The sequence below is a fragment of the Manacus candei genome, unplaced genomic scaffold (genome assembly GCF_025592945.1).
Source record: "Manacus candei isolate 608988 ecotype Guabito, Panama unplaced genomic scaffold, ASM2559294v1 h1tg000018l, whole genome shotgun sequence".
Lineage (NCBI taxonomy): Eukaryota > Metazoa > Chordata > Aves > Passeriformes > Pipridae > Manacus > Manacus candei.
Window position 1 is genome coordinate 6,475,096 of NW_026138066.1, and position 12,491 is coordinate 6,487,586.

A 12,491-nucleotide genomic window follows, 5' to 3' on the forward strand; every position below is an offset into this window, starting at 1 on the left:
GTTGCGCATCCCTTCTTCCAAAGATCATAAACTCTCCTTTCTTTCCCAAGTTCCAGCCAAAGCTCTCTGTTCAACCAGACCAGTCTTCTTCCCTGTTGGCTCATCTTTCAACACATGGGGATGGCCTGCTCCTGCCCCGTCAAGGTTTCCTTCTTGAATAATGTCCGGTCTTCCTGGAATCCTTTGCTCTTTAGACCTGTCTGAAGGGACTCTGAAAACTCTTATCATTCCATGATCTCTGTGCCCAGGATGGCCTCCAACCATCACATCACCCACCAGTGCTTCTCTGTTCACAGACAATAGGTACAGAGGGTGCTTTCCCTAGTTGTCTCAGTCACCAGCTGTGTCAGGAAGTTATCGTCCACACACTCCAGGAACCTCCTGGAGTGTTTCCTCTCTGCTGTGTTGTATTTTCAGCAGACATCTGATAACTTGAAGTCCCCCACAAGAACAAGGGCCAATGATTCTGAGACTTTTCCCAGCAGCTTATACAATATTTTGTCTGCCTCTTCACCTGGCCTGTAACAGAATCCCACCATGATATCGTCCTTGTTGACCTTCCCCCTCATTCCTACGCATGAACACTCAGCCCTGTCACCGCCATCGTTAAGCTCTAGACAGTCAAAACACTCCCCAACATACAGGGCAACCCCACCACCTATCCTCCCTTGCCTATCCCTCCTGGGGAGTTTATAGGCATCCATTGCAGCACTCCACTTGAGCGAGTCATCCCACCATGTTTCCATGATGGTAACTATGCCACAGCCTTCCTGCTGCTCATTGGCTTTCGGCTCCTCCTGTTTGCTCCCCAGGCTGCATGCGTTGGTGTAGATGCACTACAATTGGGCTCTTGATTCTGCTACCTTTTTTGGGGATAAGCTCTAATTCCTAACTCATGTTTGAGCTGTTATATTTGCAGAAGTGTGTGGAGTTTTTTGATGAGATAAGCACCGTGAGAAGTGTATGGCATCACTTCCTGACTCTAGATGCAAAGTAACTATTTACCTGCGACACTCAGGATGCACATGAAGGACGTTATGAAAAATTGTTTTGAGGCCAAAATAAAAGTCAGAAAAACAGCCTCCAACAATTCTTAAGGCCCCTCAAGTTCATTAATGTGAGAGATCAATGAACTAACATACAGTGAAACAAAAAGTTTCTCTCTGTGAGATGATGGACATGGAATGCCACCAGATGAACGTCTGCAGAAAGAACTGGAGGCATGTATTTAAGTGCTTCACATGGTTAACTATTTTATGAATAATGGATCAGAGAAAGTCAAACACCATTGTCAATAGGGCTTCTTCAACATTGAGGCAATGAAGAATTTTCAATATCTGTATAACATTGAAAGGAATTCAGGATGACTTGAAAAGGACTGTCAATTAAAATTAGTAAGTTTGAGATGGATTATTTAAACTAATTGCTCAAGGAAAAATTAACAAGTAATTATAGCTGCACAAAGAAATCAGAAAAAGAGTAAGGAAAACCAACTTCTCCCTGTTATTTTCAGAAAAAGTACTTAAAAATATCAACACCTTTACAAGTAAGAACTTAGGAAAAATGGTATAACTGCTGATTTTGGGATTATATATCAGTGGAAATATTTTTGAATATGAAGACAGATGAACTGAAATGTTGAAAATTGAGAAGAAATTAGCATCCATTTGGCATTTCTGAAAACTAGTGACTGGAAAGTAAACAAGACAAAATAATATTTCCTGGGTCTAAAATATGTACTAAAATAGATTGCTGTTTATATTACTCTCCCATACCTGTATTTTCCTAGATTGTTGAAGGGAATTGAACCAAAGGCAGTTAGAAGGAATTTTTGTATATGAATTCCTACTTATATGAGTACTAATATGAGAATAGGGTAATTATTGTGGCTGTCTGGGGCAAGGAGAGCCCAGACAACTTAAGTTATTAACCAGCACTCCAGGTGTATGTCAGCTGGGAAGCGAGTGCTGAAGCAGTTTCAGCCAGCAGGTTTGCTCATTCTGCAGTTCTGACAGATGCCACGGGCAGAAACAAGTCAGTTTTGAAGCAAAAGTGATTTTGCCAAGAAATCATCCTAAAGATGCCATAATGCACAGAAGAGCACTACAATAGTGTACAGAGTCAGGCAAAAGGCCCACCTGGCCCAGTGCCCTCTAGCTGAGAGGGCAATAAGATCTATTTAGTGCCAATAAGATCTATTTACAGAAAATGATCAAGAAGAAAGGAAACAAAACAAGCCTTCTTGACATTCCTCCCAGGAATACTTCCCTGCAACAAGCCTGACTTGACTTGTTGAGCCAGAGATTGTATTTGAACAGTTATATTTAAGAGACATTTATTTTCTGTACATTTGTCTGTGTTTTTGCCCTTTACTACACTCTGTGGCAATAAATGCCACAATTTACTTAATGCACAGTGTGGAAGAACACTTCCTTCTTTTTTATTTAAAACTACTACCTGGTAATTTTGATAACGTAGGTTTGTTCCTCCTGGAGAAGTTAGGTTACACTAACTTAGTGGACTTCAAGGCCGTAGTCCAATGAAGTTTACACTTAGAGACAATACTCAATGTTTACCACTCAAATATCTTTACCATTGGCTTTTAAGTAACTTTTTCTATTTCATAATTAATAAAATTGGTTGAGAACCTTGGTAGTTTAGAAAATATGTAACAGCATATAAAAGGTGTTATCTTTATTTTCAATATAATATCTAGCCATTGTTTTCAGCTCTGAACCTGCAAGAAGTTCTTGATAATTAGTAAGATCTTCATAAAGAAAAGAGATGGAAATGCCAATCAATTCATAGCAGAAAAATATCCACAGTACAAAAACAAGTGTCCAGTTCATATAAATTATTCCACCTGCTGGCATACCTCACAGGGAATCTGAATGTAAGAGGGAACATGGAAAACAAACTTCCTATTTTTCGTCCTACTGTGAAGTGTTTCTTCTTACACATTACTGGTACACTGATGGAAGAACAAGAGTCATATTCTATTCTCACCCGTATGATAATTGGTATCTACTAGCTAGAGGAGTTGTGCATTTTAGATACTGTCATCTGGCATATCACATCAGAATCCAAATTTTGAAAACTTTTTGTTAAGAAATTTTTTTCTAAGAGAAAGGAAGAATGAAGCATGATCAGAGCACCAGAGTTTTTGTTACAAGAGAAATCAGGGTAGTTGTTGCTGATATTTTCCATATGATGAACTTAAAAAGATTTAAGTAACATATCCTGGAACAACTATCAAAGTCAAAGCCAGAGACAATCTTCTTTTCCCTTCTCCATCTTCACTGAAAATACAGCACTCTCAATTAGAAGTAGGGTTATTTACATAGGATACAGAATTGCTTATCAAGTCAATTTGCATTCTGAGGAACAAATAGATGGATTACAGTATTATGTATAAAACTTATTCCTGCTGTAGTGATCCATGAAATTACAGTTAATTTTGCTGAAATGGACCATTATATTTTTAAGTAGAAGTGAAAGAAAATGAGAAGGAGGAGGTAAGCTGCTAGGAGCTGAACTTCAAATACAAGATTAAATTATTAGTAGGAACACAGCACTGCTGGGAACAGCGTGAGCTGCCTGATGAAGCCACTGACCTGTTGGCTTTCAGACACAACCAAGTATCTGCCTTGCCATAGTAAATTAGATAAATTATTGGTAGTGATGGGCCTGTCACATTGCACATTCATGTCCCCAAGTGATGTATGTAAAAGTGAATTCCTGCTGATACAAGCTCCATGCAGCTCCTATTGGCTCTGACATGCCAACAGCATGCATCTGTTCTGTGCAATGAAAAAGCTGCACTGTGATGCTTTTATAGCACAGCTGTGAGTAATGATTTTGCTTGATTTTATAATGATGGATAAGATTAATTCAAGACCATTAAGTGATTGCATAAAAATCTGGGGGCTATGAGATTAAAGTAAGGAAAACTCTAACTGTACCATAAGAATTTGCATTTCAATGCCTTTTTTCCCCTCTTTCAGCGAAAGAAGGCATGTGCTTCCACCTCCACTGCATAATTTGAAAGTGGTATGTGGTTTAATGTGGTTTCAGAGCAAGTCAGAAAAAAACAACTAACATTTGGTCACTCAGTTCTAAGATGTGTGTCACTGTCTTAAATCACTATTGCCCTTCACTTGGATTCTGATAACTGACAACATATGCAGTCTTACTCCGTCCTATTTGTGAACCAAAATATCTCAACTTCAAAAGCCCTCTGAAAAGCAATTTGAAAACCCTGTGCTCATCAGTGCCATAAGTAACCACCTGAACTACCAGCTGCAACTCATTATATTTGTCCGTCATGTCAGTCTATTTAGCTCACCCCAGACCAGAATTCATTAGTGTGATGTCAGATTCAGTGCTTGTAAAACTTATCAACAATAGAAACCAGGAATGAAAGAGAAAAAGAAATAGAGAGAAGGAGATCTCAGCACTAAATTTTCAGGTTTATAATTCCAAGAGAGGAGGAAGCCAGAGGTCTTTCAGAGTCTACAACCTGTCTCTTGAGGCATTTTATAGCAGATGTTAATGTCTCTGCCCAGCATGCCAAGCCCAGGAAAAATCTGCCTTATCTTCCCTTCGCCACGGTTTCTGACAGCATCAGGAGAAGTAATATGACAAACAGACATCAAGATAACTAAAACATAATTAGATGTTGTATCTCCTATATTATGCTGTCCCCTAAGAGAGCTACTATCAAAGGCTACTCACCAACATTTAATTTTTTTTAGCTCCTACCAGACTTTCTCAACACATACCTCAGCCATAACAGCTCAAACTTATATTTTAAGAATATATTTGCTGAAAGTTTAATTGATTAAAAATGAAAAAGCTTTCCATGATAAGAAAAGTGCTGTCTGTTAAAACAAATGCTAAAAATCCACACAATGCAAAAAGTGAAAACTGTACATCAATGGCTTTAGAAAAAGGGGGAAATGGAAGTATTTAGGAATAAATTAATGAGTCTGTTAGAGTACTCTTGTGTAGTCACAAACAGGTTTGTATTGTAGGCATTTAAATGTAGCAAACATTTCTCTGTCTCAGTCTGTTTTTTCTATTGTCTTAGTCCCTGTTTGATACAACCTGGTTTCACCAAAAGATTTAATTAAAACTGGAATAGCAGGGTCTATTAATGGTTGGTCTTAAAATAGCTTGACAGAAAGTGCATTGGGATCCCACAACCAGGAAAACAAAGACTTGCTTTGGGTCAAGACTGAGGTGCCTGTGCAGAACTAGGAAGTGGGGAGCATCAGTGGGGAATAACAAGTAACCAGTTTAATGGACTCTTGTTTGAACTGTGCAATAGCATTGGGACTGAAAAGTACCAAGACCAATACTGGGAGAACAGGCATGCTATAGATTAAATGCTCTGAAAATATAGGTAAAGATCAATAGAGTGGTTACAGCAGATTTGTAACACAGCTTTCTTTGTACTTTATTCTTGCATAATTTAGACTACTGGTATGCACACAAACTATATAGGATATATAGTCAAAAGGAGAATTAATTCTTTGGGTTTTACACAGAATTCAAAAAAGTCTTCCACTTTCCATGCAGATCACTACTTTCAGAATAAAATGTCAGATGAAATTCACTGCGAAATAACAAGGGAATAAGATGTCTGTACTCTAGCGTTAACTAAATCAGTATAGCTCTGTGCCACAGAACAAAGAGAAATTGCCTACTGGTAGCATAGTTTCCATTATTTTTGTGCAGCTTTTACATAGATACTACAGAGGTCTAAAAAACATGAAGGCTATTTATTTATGAGTAACTAATTCTACATAACATTTAAACTATAAAATGGAAGGAGGAGAAGCTTGTGAATAATTAATATTAGCAGGAGTTAATTTTGTTTGGATAATCTTCTAAAATGCTATAAATTTAATTTGAGGTGAAGTTGCAGTAGGAAACTTCACGAAAGAATCCCGTGTTTAATATCAGAAAAAATTACTCAGAATTTTTGGCTTGTTTTTCTAGGCCTTAAATGCCAGATATTGAGTACAAAGTTACAGGATATGACTATTCAAGTTGACATACCGTCCAAACCAACCAAAGTCACTATGTACAGCATTTAGTCTGTTGCTGCACCTTTGAGCCTGACCCATCAATCCTAAATATTTTTGCATTTTAGATGTAGTCAGATGCAGTCATAAAGGTTGTAATGTTGTCTATTTCATCAAGAGCAAAACAGAAGGGCTGCAATTTTTAGACAGGGTGACAACAAATCTTTTGTGATGTGACAAACTAATTTCAAACAGAAGATTACATCTGCTTTTATTGGTGAGGATGTATGGTCTACTTGCTGCAGCTATTGTGAAAAGAAATTATATGAAGTCCTTGTTGGGCTTTCCTCTGTAATAATATCTATTTGCATAGTAAATCCAGGTGCAGGGTAGCAGGATGCAGCTCCATGTTTATGTCAGCTATAGCGTATGGTCAACAGTTGGCAGTCATGCTGTGTTTAGGCGTTGTGAGGTCTTCAAACACTGCTTAATGTTTCCATACCATATGTACTGTAATATCTAATCACCATGGGAATAGAGTCTAATGTTTCAGCACAGTTTATTTGTTGGCTGGTAAAAAAATAGCTAACACTCAAAATGCTATTCATTACTAGTCTTTTTTTTTCCTTTTTTTTTTTTTTTCCCCCAAGACAGAGAAAACCACTATTATCTGCAGCTTTTCTGTTTTCTGCCTCCCAGGGTTGCTTTCTCCTTCTCACCAGAAATGAGCTGTAGCCTTTTCCCTCTTCCAGAAGACTTAAACATTTTCAGGCAATTAGTTTCAGCTGATCTGTTTCTCAAATATTTGGAACACTGTGTAGCTCCTAACAGAAGAAACTTAAGAAATGAATTTTCTATAGGAGATTAAATAATCCAGATATAAAAGAAATTCCTAACAGCTTATATTCTTTTCTTTTTTGTTGTTGCATTTCAGTTGTTCCATATTGCAATATTAACTTCACACAGACTTGCATGGGAATCGCCATAATCTTTGAAATTATTATTTTTTTTCCCCACAGTAAATTCTGTTCACAGTTAACTGGGGAAAAACAATAATCTTCCAAAACTAAGAAACTGAAGAATGAAAGCACCTCCAATGTGTGCTCCATGATGCCTTAAAGATTATGTGTATCTCACTCATAGCCCTGTAACTTTTTTCTTTCCAAAGCAAATTGATGCTGAAAGATACATCTCTGCTCTTCTTAACACAGCAAAGGAAGGTTTCTTTTTTTTCCATTGAGATTCCTGTGACTATTTGGAATAATCCAAATATATTAAAACTTCTTAAGAGATTCATCCCATTCCTTCCTCTCTGCTCCAGCTATGCACTAATGCAGGAAGTTGTACTCATGGAACCCAGAGGAGAACCTAACAACTTTTAGAAGGATGAATTGGTTATTTTTCCATGATGTCTTAATCTCATGGTTGACATTCTAGGGAAATGTGCTCAGGAATCCATGATAGGAAAGAGGGAAGGAGAAGGAAAGCCATGAAGTTGTCCACTTCAACCACTGTCAACCACTGGGTGCATTTAGCTGTAGTACAAATTCACACCCTTCTACACAACTCTGACATGGATAAAACACTTTAGAGTGTATGTAAATTGCACTGCCTTTGCATGCATTCTAAGAACATTTTCCATTGCCAGACCTATGGGAAAAACTACGGTGCAAATAAGAAATAGACCAAATACATGTACTGTTGACTTCAGTTACCTGTAGCTGCCTTTGATCGATTGTCTCTATGGAAAATGTGCTGGTTAAACACAGTTTTATTCCATTTATTGAGAAGGCCTAGAAGGCAGTGAATTTAAGCCTTTTTGATCAGTGGAGTCCTAACAATTGTACAGTTAAGTTGCAGTCTTCTGCACAGAAGAAGTAAGCATGATAGAGGTAGTCTTATTTTTCTGAGCTCCCAGATCCCTTAGAAGCAGATGATGCAATTGGTAGATGTACCTTGAGAATATGGATGAAAGCCTGAGAACCCTTTATTACAGCAAGTTACATAACTAATAAACATTGCATCAACTTTCTTCAGTGTTTTACAGCAGTTCCAATATGGATGTGCAAGTCCTAGTATAAAAATCTCACTTAACCATATTGAATGTGGTTACAAGGTCGTTCTCACTGGTGGTAACATAAGTAATGACAAATGCTCAGATCATAGTGCATGACAACAGCCCCCTTAGGACAAAACGTGGTCAGCTCACCCAGCAATCCCAATGACTAAAAGTTTATCAGAGATAACACCTGTATACAATCTTAGCAATGTATGGTTAAAAGCTGAAGGAAAACAGAAAGTGTGAAGATTTTATTTAAATAATATGATTTTTGTCCTTAATTTTAAAATATTAGTAATTCCTGTTTAAACTCCCATTGGAACAATAAAGAGGATTTTTTTTTCCTTTTGTATGTTTGTTACACCTGTATTTTATCAATCTGAAGGGCTTTAACTTCCTGTAACATAGGTGTTATCATCTTCACTGCATACAACTCTTCTAATTCCTCATAAAATGACCACATGAGGACAAAGCTCAAAATACAATCTGAGTGTTTTGGCTTTTTAAGACTGGCTGCCATCAGAGATGCCCAGCAAGGGTTAGCTGGAAATACATTTATAGCATATATGGCATTGCCTTTAACCAAAACCCAAGAACAAAGGTAAATTTTCTCTGACATAACCAGAATGGTATAGCCCTCTCCATCTGTTCTTGGGGGGAGTCTCTCATTGTCTTTGACTATGAATTATATCAACAGCCCTCCCTTATTGCCTTTCAATCCTGAAAGGAGACTGGATGGTGTTATGGTTGAGTCACTCCACTGGATACAGGCCTACTTTATTATTTCTGCCACAGATTTCCTGTGTAGTCTTGGATAAATAACCTCTTTATTCCTCCAATGGTGAAATGAGGCTAAAACTTCTCAAACTCATAAGGATATTCTGAAGATCCACCGATTAGTCTTTGTGAGATACTCTGATATTAGTGAACAGATGCTTCAAAAAAGTCAGTAAATATATAGTGATCTTTGGTTTCTGTTCTTCCACAGCTTTTGTTAAAAAAAGTTTTCCACTTAATAAATCCCAGCTGAATGACTATTCTTTTTTTTACTCACATTTCTCACATTACTATTCTAAGGTGGAGTCAGTTTTCTTCCCTTGTTTTTGGAGCTCCTTACCCTTTGCTGATTTAGTAAAACATACCCTTTCCAAACGTATTTATTTGCTGGTTTTTATCCTCACATTCCCAACTGTCTTATAAATGCATGTGTATAAAAGATTTCAAACAAAAAAATAAGACTGCTGCAGGGATACCACATAGCAAGCAGATAAACAAGCTATTAAATAGTTAGTTGTCTTGTTCCTTCATTATCATGTCCAAACACCCACCATGGGAAGTCTCAGAGAAATACTATATATTCTACTGAAACTACAGGGAGGAACTTTTAATTGTTTATATGTAATATTATCAGGGTAATAAAGTTAATTTCCTATTATTTTAAGTTTAATTTGGGATAATTAACCCCTCCAAGTAATAAGGGTTTTGGATTTTATGCCTTATCCAGAGTTGGCTGCAAGGTCAGCATCTTCTATGGATGTTGGCGTAGGAGAAGCTTAGAGAAGTATTCTGCATACTAAATTGTCATAACCCATTTCAACAAAGTTCTGCTTGGAGACTCCTAGCTTAGAACTAGGTGTAGTCCTAAAATATGGAGGCAAGAATCCAAGATAGGTGTACAGACAACCTATGTCTACACTGCTATACTCCTGTCTACTGAACTCAATTCTGCAATGAGGAAGTATATGAGAACCTTCTACCTTCCCTAGGAAAGACATCATGATTCAGAGCACTGTCTGTATGGAAAAAATTATTAAAAGCTTTCATGCAGCATAATATGAAGTAGTCAACAAAAGAAGATGCATACACTAAATAACACCAACATCTTTTAATTTTCCTTCTATATTTTTTCACATTTATCTTAGGAATAAAGATTTCACTCAGGAAATTGCATCTTTAAAAATTAGTTTTTCAGCTGCTCCCTACTCTCTTGTTTTGCTTCATGTGTTGTGGGGCACATGTCTGACATAATGCCACAATAATATTCATTTTAAAGTTGTAACTAGAAGGGGGGGGAGCAGATGCTGATCCTGGTTTGCTGGATGTTCACTCATCTGTATATTTTTTACCTAAATGAGCAAACCAACACAGCTTCTTATATTCACATCTCCCCTGTTAAAAAAGGAAGCAGGTTGCAGACACTGGGAATATAAACACAGAAGGCAGCAGGTAAGAACAGGAGGGCTAGGCTGAACTGTGAATCTGTCTGGCTATGTCTATTACTGTAAAGAGTTATAAAATCTGTTAGTATTCAAGTCCAGCCACTGGTGGTTGGCATTGCAGTTAATGGACCGAATGATGCCTCAAAGGCATTTTTCTACCCGATTAATTCCAGGAAATTTAACGTCTGTGTAAAAAATATCACTCCTCCCCTCTGCTCTCCCCTGCCCCGATAATTAAAAAAATATTTCTTAGCACAACATTTTTCCAAGGCGGCATCCATGTCACATCAAAAACAGCTTTCTCCAGCATCTAGCCAAGCAGCAGTGGCCCAAGACAGACAAGTTCTTGGAAAATGTGAAATCACCAGAGGCCTGCTTTATAGGTAACAGCGATGTATTTAGAAGGGAAGAGCTAATGGATATCTAACAGATATATTTTAATCAATATTCTATTCCCCCACCTTCCAAGTAACTAACAAATAGCAAACCAATAGTTAGCAGTCAAATACTGCAAACGAGGATGTTTCTTAGGGGCAAAGCTGTGGGACCCAAAAAACTGAAAAGGAAGTAGTGATTTTATCTGTTATCTTTTTCCTCTGGTATAAATGCAGTAAGAACTAAAAGTTAGCATGTCTCGATGAGTGACTACCGTATTACCACAAATGAGGGACCAAGGTAGTTTCTTACCCAGCTTCCACTGACAGGAGTCAAATGTGTATTGCAACAAATGTACAAACTACCATTTAAAAGTTATGTTGGAGTTAAAGCTCCACAGTTTTTGAGCATTAAAGCTGTCTCTGGGTCCTGTGTTGCTCTGTTGGAACTGCAAAGAATGATGTGCAGCTCAGAATACTTCAGGATATGTTGTACAAAGACATTGTGGTATCTTGGGCTAGAGTTCATTTTTTCATATTGTAAAACTGTAGTCCGAGATCCCAGTGAGACACCCATTTTGAATTGTGCCATGTACTCATCATGTTTAATACCATCTTACATCACAGTAATCCTGTTTAAATCGATCAGGTGCTGCCTAATACGAATAAAATATCCCAATTTGACTCAGCAACATAGACAAGGGATTAGGCAAGTTGACTAATCTGGTGCCTGGCTACCAGTCAGCAGAATTGAAGGCCTGTAGAATGTAAAATGCTCTCTAATTTGCAGAATTACATTTAATAATAGTGAATAAATGCATAGTAATATATGTCTATAAAATTGCCTGGGTATTGCAGCACAAAATTCTTTACTCAGTTAATGCTGCATTGGATACCTGGCTGCTAGTTTCTGCACAAAAAAGACTATTTTTAAACTAGTTAATTAGTATTTGGTTAACAATGTCTTACATCTGCCAAGTGTAAGAAATATTTCACCTAGGTAGTTAAAATGTTCAATTTAGAAGATGTTTTATACATAAACATATTATCCATATTACTTAAGGTATGTGTGTAATAACAGAGTGCTGAAAGATTTCAAAGCACTGAAGAACCAATAGTTGTCATGGTAAGGCAAACATGCCTGCACTCTTCCCTTAATATCAGAAATAGGGAGGACACTGGTATGACCTATATTGAAACGGGCAAACTGAATAAAAAAAATAATAAAAAAAATCTATTAAATTATCAAGTAGCTACTCATTCCTTAGAGTTTACGGTAGAGAATACAGACCATGGCTGGGTCTGAATTCAGACACTGGGTAAATGAGATTTTCAGCAATTGAATTGCAGAGCAGCAGGAAAAGAGAGGAATGAAAAAAAAAAGGAAGAAAATTCAAACCCCAAAGATTTTATCTGTCCTCAGAGAAGCACTTTTTAGACAAATTGTAACCAGTCATAACTTTATGCTATGACTCTGAGGATGTGTTCTCCAGCCAATGCAGCTAATTCTTTGTGCACTCAGAAGGGAAAGAATATGCCCCCAAATATCTTACAGCATCTTATGAGGAAATGGAGGGCAGAGTCATCTCTGTATTATTCCTACCTACCTGTTATGATTATTTCAATGGGCTTTGTGAAAACCTGCCGTAGCTTGAAGACCTGCTGTCTTCTTGAATACAAATAATTTCCTATAAATTGTGCCTTCTGCCTTTCAAAGAGGTTTGGAAATTATTTTTTTTGTTTGTTTTAAAAACATTATTGTATTATAGCAATATTCCACCACATTCTTGCCAAGTTTCTCATTAGTATC